Genomic DNA, 12,341 nt, shown 5'->3' on the forward strand with positions numbered 1-12,341 from the left:
AAATAAATCTGAACCACACTTGATATTTTTGAATAAATTTTTTTTTGGAATTATAATATTACTCTTATATAAAATCAACATTAGACTTGGCGTGAATATCCTTAAAAGTTTCCCAAAATACCCACGACTATGTTAGGAAAAATATGTGAGTAAATCAATTAATGGGAATAAAAATTAATGCGGAAAAATTAAATCAAAGGCAACACAATAATTTTTACGTGGTTCCCTCAATGTGAGGTACGTCCACGGGATCGAAATCCGATTCTACTATCAACCAAATAGATTCCAAACGATTACAAACGAGACACGAATGGTCTCACAAACCACCCATGCGTAAATTCCAAATAATCACAAATAAACAAGAGGAAAGACCTCACCAAATAGATGAACAAAAATCTTCGAAACTAGAATCGTAAAATATCCAAAATAATAACCCAAATCTCACACCTTCAATGTGAGCTCCAAACAGTGGTTTCAAACCGGAATAAAATTGATTTAGCATCCAATTCTTCAAAAACCAAGCAATGAAAAGTCACCGAGAATAATCTAGTGTATCTCGCCGTAACCCATCGGAAGAAACAATATATATATATATATTGTGAATTTAGATTTTTATCAAAACCTAGTTGTAATCAAATTGAATTAGGTGTCTACAAAATTAGATATAATATATAAAAATATATTATACCTAAACCAAGTCTAATTAAAATTCTTTTAACAAACCAACTGGGTCTCACACTCAAATAAGGAGGTATACCCAACAGACTGTTTAAAATTATGTGAAAAAACAGATTTTTTATTTATATTTTTATTTTTTGAATAGCAATGCGAAAAAATTAATTAAGATTTTGTTAAAATTTCAACTATTTATCTTCTTCTTTTCTTAATTTACACGTATCACATGTGCTCTAATGGTTCAAAAACTGCGAAAATCGGAGCGATAATTGATGCGAATTCCCATATTGGCAAAGAACAAAAAATAGACATGGAAATTGCAGCTCAGAACTTCAAAGACCCTGGCAGAGACCCCCTCCAAGTTTATGCTGGTAATGGGTTTTTTTTTCAAATGATTATACAAATAGAATTTGTATACAAATTTGTTACTGTTATTTTTTGAAATTATGATTCAAAGTGATAGGCGTTTTGATTTTAAATGAACAAATATGAATAGACACGATGTTTTATATACAACAACTCTATTTATGTAATATTAAGGTTTTAATTTACATAAAACTTAGTTTCATTTTTATCAATAATTCCTTAGGTGCTCTTTTATTCTGGAATATATATTTTTTACTTTTTTTTTTAATTTTATTTGTCTACACACCTTCAATATTAGTTTCAATCGGTTTAATCTTATCAAAAAAGAAGTCAATATAATAATATCAAATTTATGAGACTTATTATTCTTTTTCTAAACCAAAAGGGGTCGGTGCAATTTACCCTACTTTTTATATCAACAAGATATATGATAAGATTATTCTTTACTATTTTATTTAATGATTATTTTCAAAAAAAAAATAATAATAATCATAACTATTCGCGTAGCTGGCGGTGATATAAAACTGTAAATAAATAAATAAATAAATAAATGCATGCAACATTTTTTTTAAAAATAATGAGCCAAAAGTTAAGAGTCATTGGTTAAAAATGAGGATTATAACAAGTCATCCCATTCTATAGGTTAATTTTATATAATCCATCCATCTCATTTTGTTGATTTATTATTTCATTTTAAGATATCCCAAAATGATAGTCCTATTTAAAAAGTCAAAGTAAAAAATATTTGACTTTGTGTAGTTTAATTTTTATTTGAGCTTTTGGATTGAAAAATCAGAAAACATGTTTGGTTTATCATTTTTGAAATTTGTTTTTTCTCTCTCACCTCTCTCCTTTTTTTTTATTATACATCAATCGATCGTTTTTTCTCTCTCTCTTCTCTTATTCTCTCACATTCTATACATCAATCAATCAAATTTTCTCTCATAACCATCTATTCAATTAAAAAAAAATACAAATTATCTCAAAATTATTTTCAAAACTCATAACCAAACAAGTTTTCAATTTTTAAAACTCGTTTCAAAAATTTATCTTTCAAAATTGATTTCAAAACTAAACTAAATTGAGCCTTTTATTTTTCAAAACTACCCCTTTTGAGTAATTATAAATATATTAAAAATTTGAAAAGATTGGAACTAGTACAAAAATATTTTGAAATTTAAATTTAAGTGTAATAATTGCATGCTCCCTTAAGTAGTTTTTTTTTTTTTTTTGAACAAGACTCCCTTAAGTAGTTGGAATCCCCAAAATGAACCAACAAATTGGAGGGAGTATATAAAAAAAATACACATAAAATTTAACGGGAACTTGTAAGTTCAATTTTAAAATTTTTTGTGACAATAGTCTCAAAGTCTATTCTTTTGGGGTTTAAAAGGACAAAATAATTTGAAAAATCATATTATCCATATCTATCTGTCCACATATCATTCCTTATTTGTCCACAGGTTACCTACTTGTCTATTTAATCTATCTATCTGTCTATATTACCACCACCACCAATTGTCGTTGCTGCTAGTCACCTTCAGCGACTTTTTCAATCATTTTTTCGATTACTGATCAATGGTGGTTTGGTGGTAGTGGGGTAAAAAAAATCCCTTTAAAACCATAATTTAGCCTTTTCACAAAATAATTTCATTAATAATATCATTATCACTAAAAATATATTAGATATGGACTTATCACCAATAAACACTAAAATTCTTTGTAAAAAGAAAAACATTCACAAATACAATTAACACATAAATTAAAGATCTATTTTTCATAACATTACTCTGTGTTTATGCATTAACATAAGAATCAACATGATATGTTGTCACAACTCGTAAGATAGGAATGAAAACATATACTCTATAGTTTCTTTTTTTGTTTTTTGTTATATAGGGTATCTTGGGCTAGCTTACACATACCAGACTAAGTTTCTATAGCCCCAACAAGCCTTCTGAAACAGGGCTTACAACCTGCGGTCCATGGTCCCAAGGTATGCATTTGCTGGTTAGGGAATTCGAACTTGAGACCTGGAAAAGAGCAAATCTCCAGGCCCCAGTCGTCACCCACTAGGCCAACCACCCTGTGGTTACCCTATAGTTTCATATGGTCAGTATTTCTCATTTAAACAAATAAATAAATATCAAACAATTGTTTGGTATATTATTTTTAGAGCAATAATGTATAAATAAAAATTTATGCAAAATTTCATACAGAATGACGTGGCTCATTGTGAATTTTCCACTTTAAAACAAAACATTCGTCAAGATGAATTTATTACAAAAATAACATTGTTACATAATTATTGCGGAGTTTTTTGTATGAATGTATGAATATAATTTTTCTTATTTTTATTTAAAAAAGTATAATTAATTGTAAAATTTTCAATTTTTTTGTAGTTGAAGAGCTGATTAAGGAAGAGGAAGTACAAGTGATTGTTAGGATGGAGACATGGCATGAGGCAACTTTAGTTGCATCCATTGGCAACCGAGAACAAGTCCCAATCCTGTCACTTGCATCAACGGCCACCATTTCACCCCCATCGACCGCCCTTCGTTAGCCTTTCTTGGTACAAATAGCCACCAATGGCTCTCAACAAGTAAATTGCTTTACATCCATTCTTCAATCCTACAAATGGAAAAAAGTAATAGCGATATACGAAGACGATACCTATGGTAGCGATTCCAGTGGGCTGGCTTTGTTATCCGAATCACTTCTTAGCATTGGCACAGAGATTGAGTTTTCCTGCCATTCTCTTCTCTTTCTGATCCACAAGGGTTTGTTCATAAAGAATTTGCGAGTTTGTTGCATAAACAACAATCTAGGGTTTTTATCATTCTTCAGTTATCGTTACCTTTAGCTATTCATTTGTTCAGAGAAGCTAAGCAATTAGGGTTGGTGGAGAGAGACTCGGTGTGGATAATAACAGACGCAATTTCAAGTCTTTTGGATTCTGTTAACATTTCTTTCATCTCCAATATGCAAGGTGCTCTAGGAATTTAGGCATATTATCGCGAAAGCAATCAATTTTTTCAAAATTTTAAACAACAATTTCAAAAAAAAATTAGGTCAGAGTATCGCGAGGAATATAATTATGTGCCTAGAATTCATGCTATACGAGTGTATGACAGTATTGACACTAATATACAAGCTATGCAAAAACTTGGTACCATTAATAATAGGACTCAAAAAATTCTTCTTGAAAACATTTTATTGAGCGATTTCAAAGGGTTGAGTAGAGACATTCGTTTTGATGGTGGGGAGCTATCGCAACAATTTCCCAGTTTCAAAATCATAAAGTGTTAGTGATAGCATGAAATTGTGGGCTGTTGATTCAGTGTAATGGCCAGGAAAGCTAGTGAATGCTGTCCCAAAAGGATGGACAATGCCCAGTGAAGCAAAGAAGTTGAAGATTGGAGTTCTAGCTGAGACTGCTTTTGAGATGTTTGTGAAGGTGGTTGAGCATTCAAATGGGGAGAAGAGTTATTTAGGGTTTTGCATTGAAGTTTTTGAAAAGGATGTAGAAGTTTTGGGTTATGACCTACCCTACAAATTTGAGCCCTTCCACTTGTCATACGATGATTTAGTTCTTTGCGTCGGCAACAAGGTAACTACTAACTTTATTTTTCGGTCAATATTTTTAAGTAGTCCAACAATATCATGTGATATTATCTGCGTTGAAGTGTTAGTATTGAGTCAAGCCAACTCGAGAAAGTAGAGCCCAAGCCCAATTGTATGCTAAGCCTAATGGGTTTTTTTGGTTGGCTTTAGCCAGGCCAAGTCACGGGTCAAAACCTTAGGCCCAAGCTCTGTTGGGTAGGCTTGGCCCAGCGCGTTGATCCCGATGGGCTTTTTTTTTGGCTAGCTTTAGCCAGTTCGAGCCATGGGCCAAAACCTTAGGCCTAAACTCTGCTGGGTGGGCTCGGCCCAGATAGGCTTGTAGGCCAAGCCAATGGACGAGTTAACGGGCCAAGATTTAAGTTTTATTTTTAAATTTTTTTTTCTATTTTTTGTTCATAATTTTTGATAAGTTTGCCAGCCGACCCAACGAGTCAGGTTTCAAATCAAAGACTCTAGTCAATCTCACTTTATTCTAAGAATGATTACAAGTTGATCCAATCCATATATGACAACTTGACAAATTTTAAATACTTGATTAACCCGTAACCAATCTTTTACCTAAGACCTAAGGATTAGGTTACATTTTAATTCAATATTTCTCCTACTTGTATATGTCAATTGGGTCGTTACCACTTGTATTGTAATTTTAATTGACGAAACAAACAAATTCAAATTAACTACAATAAATTCCCTTTTTTTCGTGAAAAAAAAAATAATAATTTGCAAAGCTTTCAAGTCAATATTTGTGCATTTTTTGGCCCATTATAGAAGTAGGAGTTTCCTACAAACTCACCGAACTCTTTTCTCACCTTTTATCAGTTCAAAGATTTTTTTCAACGACTTGTCTTAATATATTTTGTCTTACTAATCCACTAAAGTGACTAATGAATATCACCAATGATACGTAACCAATAAAATATATATATTAGAATTATGTCTAAAATTTAAATATATGAATTGGATTCTTCTCAAACTCCAAAAAATGTCATTTAACTTTATACTATTCTAGATATTTATATAAGAAAGTAACATTTTGGCCGCTCTGAAATTAAAAAAAAAAGAAGAAAAGGCTACTAACCCTTACTATTTTAGGTATTTATTCAAGAAATTAGCATTTTAGCGCCTTGAATTTTAAATAATTTTACCTTTGCCCCCTCCCCCATTCATCAAAATTCCTAAGTCAGCCACTGCAAATCTACACCCTGTATTCAAGTTTTGGGCAATTTTTTGCATTTTTTTAAAAAAAAAATTGCTATCCGAGATGGCATAATCTTTAGGCCATTTAGATTGTGTCGCTTAATGCCCACAAGAAAATTCTTATTATTGAATGTTCCAACCTTTTAAAAGCATAAGCATAATTAGATACGTTCCTATTTTACTGTTTAACCTGATACTCCTTAAAAATTTGAGCTGCTACTGTTAGTACATATTATTTTGGATAAATTATACTAACCTTCCTTGAGGTTTGGAGCAAATACTGTAAGCCCCACAATTTTTTGGCATAATTACATTAAGTTTTCTTGATATTTTAATTTATATAACACTTAGTTTCATTTTTATCAATAATTTGTTAGTTATATGGATAAAAAAAATGATATTGTCATCTCTTTTACACAAAATGTATAGTTTACACTATTTATTTTTGTATTTTCGCACCATCTGTATTAGTTTCGATCAATTTAATCTTATTAAAAAATAATTCAGTGTAATTTTTGGTTAAATATTATTAGCCTTTGTTTTTATCTTTCCAAAATTATTTGGTAGAGTGTGACAATTTTGGTTTCTTTTCTTATGTGGATCAAATTGGATGGAAGACTTACGATGCTATAGTTGGTGATACAACAATACTAGCCGACAGATTTAAACTCGTGAGATTCACTCAGCCGTTCCTTTCGTCAGGGCTGCCAATGATAGTTCTAGTGAAAACTGAAGAGGCCAAGGCTTCGACGTTCATTAAACCATTCACTATAGAGATGTGGATTGTGACTGCTCTCCTAATGATTTACACAATGTTTGTTGTTTGGTTCTTGGAACATCAATCCAATCCTGAATTTAGAGGCCCTTGGAAGACTCAACTCAGCACTACTATGTGGTTCACCTTCTCTTCTCTTTTCTTCTCCCATAGTAAGCATCATAAAATTCCAAACCAAAAATGTTTATATTTATAAAAAAAAAATTAAAAAAAAAATTAAACTATAAAAATAAATAAATAAATTGTTTGATGTTTATAAAAAAAATTCGAAATTAATAAATACTAGAAAAAAAAAATTCCCACCTCTAGCCACTACTTCAAATAGTCCCCACCCCAGGCCCAGCCTTGAGATTTCTGGGGCCCAAAGCCGATAATCAACTAATAAATTTTTGGGGTCCTTCATTTTTTTTTTTCATTGAATGCAAAAAAAAAATGAAGCTAAAAGACAAAATATTTGTGTCAAAATCACAAAAAATACTTAGTATTATATTATAACAACTAATAAGTGTCGCTTGCTTCTCGCAAATAAATTAATCATAATTGCATAATCTAGTTTTTTTGCAAAATCATTTTCAATGGATAACAATGCTAATTATTTTAAATGAGCCTTTCAAATTTTTAATGGGTCAATTTATTTGAAGTTAGTTTGGGCCTTTCTTAATTTTTTTTAGATTTAAAACATACCTAATATATTATAATAAACTATAATAGGAGGGGACTCTTTTTTGGGGTTTATTTTCAATGGATAATAATGTTAATTTTTTTGAATGGACCTTTTAATTTTTAATGAGTTAATTTATTTTAAGTTAATTTGGGCAGTTTTTAATTTTTTTTTGAACTTAAAGCATACCTAATATATCACACTAAATCATAATAGAAAGGGATCTCTTTTTTGGATCTATTTTGAGGGGCCCTAGGCCATGGCCTGGTTGGCCCATGCCTAGGGCCGGCCCTGCCCACCCCCACCTCTAGCCACCACTGCTAATGAGCCCCCACCTCCTCCAGCTACCAGTAGCCACATCTGCCTATCACCTCCTGCCTTTCAGCCATTCTCTCACCTGTTTTAGAAAACATGTTATTTGGTCAAGTTTTCATAATTTTTTTTTTTAAAAAAAAAAAATTAGAAACTAGTTTGATCAAAATACCAAAAAAGATATTTTGATTATATACACCTGAAACAATGAGCGTTTCTCTTATTTTTTACACCAAATTAGTTTTTGAATTTTTTTCAAAAAATAAAATTTGAAAACTCAACAAAAACAGAGTTTGAAAACATGTTTTCGTTTTTGTTTTCGTTTTACCAAAACAAATATAAACATGTTTAAATTCTCTGTAAATAAAAAAGTAGTAAACTGCAAACGTTATCAAACATCTAAGTTAAAATTAGATCCACATTCCCTTTTTTTTTTCTTCTTTTTTTTGTGGAATTACACAGGAGAGAAGATTTATAGCAATTACACAAGAGTGGTGGTTGTGATGTGGCTTTTTGTTGTGTTTGTGGTGACTTCAAGCTACACAGCCAATCTCACATCATTGCTCACAGTCCCTAGGCTAGAGCCAACAGTGACAGACATTGAGTTTCTAAGAAGGACCAGTGCTATAGTTGGCTGTGATGGTGATTCATATGTAAAGCATTACTTGGTGAATGTTCTTCAATTCAAAGAGCATAACATGAAGGCAGTTGGTTCCCAATACAATTACCTAGGAGAGTTTGAGAGTGGCAATATCACAGCAGCTTTTCTTGAACCCCCTTATGAGAAGATTTTCCTCAGAGAAAATTGCAACAAATATACTGTCTCTGGGCCAACCTATAAATTTGGAGGATGGGGTTTTGTGAGTATTCACTGCAACTCTTCTTCACACTTTTGAATGCCATGGAAATGAAATGGGTAATGGGTAGAATTCACTTTAACACCCTTCCGTTTTACATTCAGTCTCACTTTACTCTCTGACTTTTTAATTATCTTAGTTAACTTTCCAAATTTCAAGGCAAGTTACAATTGGTCCTTTTGTGTAATGTCATTTCCAAAACCAACATAGAATAGCCGTGTTATAATATTAATTACACTTAACACCCTTGCACTTTTTCGAAATGATGATTGCAACTTGACTTAAAATCTAAGAAATTGACTAAGACAATTAAAAAGGTCCGGAGGCAAGGTAAGATTGAGTTCAAAGTACAAGGGTGCATAGTGTAAATTACACTGTTGGTTCCTCTAGTTTTGAGTGAACTTTCTCAATTTCCTTCAAATTGCCAATTATGTTTCAATGTGGTCCATCCGTTAGGTATCGTCAGTATTTTAGATGGAAAAATGCCACATGCAACTCACGTTAGAATTTTAGCAATTCTTGTACAAGAAAGAAAAATTAATAATTGACATTGGTAGTCTTTATAATTTCTTTTGAATTTCACCGTAGTCCCTCTAGTTTTGCACGTGTTGTTTTTCTGTCTAAAATGTTAGAGGGATCACATTGAAATGAAATCAAAAGTGTGAGGTTTAAATTAATAAAATTAAAACTATATGGACTAAAGTGAAATTTTACTCAAATTCAAAGACTATTTGTATAATTTACCCGAATGAAATTCATCATATTATAAAATTTGTATTAAAGATAAACAAGTAGGCCAACTGCAGGAAAAACTTTGGTGCGTTAGAATCCTCTAGAGTGAAAACTCTGAAGTGATCTCCTAGAGTGATTTATCCAACGGCTAAGATTAAGCCTTACCAAAACGACGTTGTTTTGGTAAAGCCCAAAAAAAAAAAAATTGCATCCCAGCCTTATTTTTCACTCCCTCGAGCCCTCTTTCTTTTCCCACAGAAGCCAAGAAAAAAAGTTTTTCTCTGTCTTTCTCTCTAAAAAGTTACTCTTTTCATCATGTACGCTTCTCTCTCTAGCCAATTTTCTCTCTCCTCTCGTCGGCGAGCTCGCCAAAAATCACCGTTGTTCTCTTTCTCTTTCTCGATCGAACCATCCGATTTGCCACCGGGATTGACTAATTCTATAGATACATATTCTGATATATATATATATATATATATATATATATATATTTGTATACAAAAAAGTATTCCCTCAATGGAATCAAAAACGAAGAGTTTGATGTCCAGTGACGAAGGGTCCTTCCAGTGGAATGTGGGTCACTGTTGTGCCTCAAGTTGAGGTGTACTATGGGCTTATTTTATGATCCGAACCGTTCATTTTGTAGGGTTTGTTGAGTACTTCATGTCTACCAAAAATCATATTAATCAGACGTCAACTATATGATCGGTAATCAAAAAAATAAACAATAAGTTTTTCTTTCGAAAAATAGCATAAAAAATATGCAATTCGATCATATAGTTATTGATATCCGATTAATATGATTTTTGGTAGGCATGAAGTACTCAACAAATCCTACAAAATCAACGGTTCGAATCATAAAAATAAGCTTATAATACACCTCAAATTGAGACATAACAGTCACTGTTATGCCTTTAGCACAACGGTCAGTGACCCCAATTCACCTTCCCAGTAAGGTATTCAATCAATGCATACAAACCAATACATGTTTGAATTTTTGTTGGGTTTTTCAATCGTATATTTGTCTCTCATGATTGTTAAATTTGTTTCTTTTGTCATCTGCTTCTTCAATTTCATTCCCTATTAAGTTGGATGATTATTTTTTCCCTTTTTCCTGTAAGTAATGGATTATTTCTTCTTCTTCTTCGTGATTATTCCTAATATAATTGATATTTACAAAGTTTCAAGAACAGGGTTTGGAAATTATTGTGAAAGGGTTCGCGTTTGGAGGTTGAATTTTAACTCTGGATTGGTGAAAACAAAAAACACAATAGTACCCAAGTGGGTTTGTGCTGGGTTTGTTTATCTCGTTGGTTTGATTTTGAATGTTAGAGTTCTGTAATGGTGGAATGAGTTCAGTTTTGGAGTATGGTGGGTGGGGTGTCGGCGGCGGCAGTGCATCGGGGCCAAGGTGGGGTGGCGATGTGGATCCTCCTCTTCTCTCATTCTCTCAGCCCTTCTCTCTCTCTCTCTCTCTCTCTCTCTCTCTAATGCTGCTTCAGAGTCACAGGAACGAAGAAATAGAGGGCTTGTTTGGTTTGTTTTTAGGAGAGTTGTTTTTGAAAAAAAAATTAGGGAGAGAGTTTAGAAATTTTTTTGGTTTTTTGGTTGTATATTTTGGAAGATCTATTTTTTTGTGAGTTTGGGATGATTTGATATTTTTGGAGAATTTGAGTAGATATGTGTGAGAGAAAAAGTGATTGAGAATGAGAGAGGAGAGAGAAAAAGTGATTGATTGATATGTAAGAGAGAGAAAGTGATTTTGGAAATTTTTTGAGAAAAACTCAAACCAAACAATTTTTTAGAAATTTTTTTCTGAAACTCATCTCCCAAATGCAAACCAAACATACCCAGAATGTTTTTTTCATTTTTTTTTTCAAATTACTCACCAAAACATTTTGGTGAGGTTTAATTTCAGCTATTGGATAGATCACTCTAGGAAATCGCTTCAGAGTTTTCACTCTAGAAGATCCTGACGCCGCTATGATGCCTATGTAGAGTTTCTTTGATTTGAGAGAGAATACTATTGCAATGACCAAAGAACAAAAATTCAATTTATTTCCACCCAAATGGCTAAAACATTTTTTAAATATTTCTCTTTCTTTGCTTTCAAAAACAACATATTGAATCAGAATTTTGATCCTTGGAATTCATACAAGCATTCCAAAAAGGCTCTCCTATAGCCATTGATGTGTCCAAAGCCATTCTAATCATATCAGAGAATGGCAATCTAAAAAAAATATGAGAAAAGTGGTTTAAGGTGTCCAATAATTGTTCAAATGTTGATTCTGCCACAAAAGTAGATAGCTTGAACCTCCAAAACTTCTGGGGTCTATACCTCATCTCCGGCATCACTTCCACCATATGTTTTATGTTTTTCCTAATTCACATACTAAAGAATTATCGAAATCAAGTTCAAGAAAGCCAAGGCAAAACTACTACTCCGAGCATTAGGAGTTTGTGGAGAAAGATGTTTAGCTTTGCGCGGTACTTCCATAATGGAGGACTAGAACTCCAAGGAGTGCTCCAACCATTGATGGCACACGGGATGTGTGGAGCTCTAGGAAGTGGGAGTTGGTGAGTCACTCGGAAATTCTAGAAAACTCTGAGATCTCATGATCACTTGAAATTGAAATTCCTGTAAGAACAAGATGATCTTATGTGTCGGTAAGAAAATTTGAAGATTGTGAAATTATAGAATTAAGGATCAATTGTTTCATATACATTGTAGTATTAAGATTTTTGTCATACTAACAAATGTTTTAGAGATATGGTTTGTAGTTATTGCTTGTGATTTTCAAAAATTGAGTGAAGTACAATGAGATTTCTTGAGTAATGAAAAAATTATGATTCACAGTTTTGAGAAAATTATATGGCCATTCTTACTGTAACAATAACATTTAACGGTTTTAACGGGACTAATAAAATTATTATATTACCCCTTAAATATTTTTTGTATTTAAATATGTATTGATGTAAAATTACATAATTACACTCCATTTACCTAATCAATGACTTAATTACTCTCATCCCATTGCCGGTGTGTATTATTTAGACATGGAATATGAGTGCTGGGATGCATACAATGTTTGAACACAAAGTATGATAAAGAGTTAAATAAGCATTTAACTGATAGCATTAT

General features: G+C 32.2%; 1 pseudogene; it reads left to right on the plus strand.

Moving 5' to 3' along the window:
- The first annotated feature begins 901 nt into the window (after window positions 1–901).
- LOC114289710 (glutamate receptor 2.7-like) lies at window positions 902–12,123 on the plus strand (annotated as a pseudogene).
- The last annotated feature ends 218 nt before the right edge of the window (window positions 12,124–12,341 follow it).

The sequence above is a fragment of the Camellia sinensis genome, chromosome 9 (genome assembly GCF_055761805.1).
Source record: "Camellia sinensis isolate YWXY chromosome 9, ASM5576180v1, whole genome shotgun sequence".
NCBI classification, from domain to species: domain Eukaryota; kingdom Viridiplantae; phylum Streptophyta; class Magnoliopsida; order Ericales; family Theaceae; genus Camellia; species Camellia sinensis.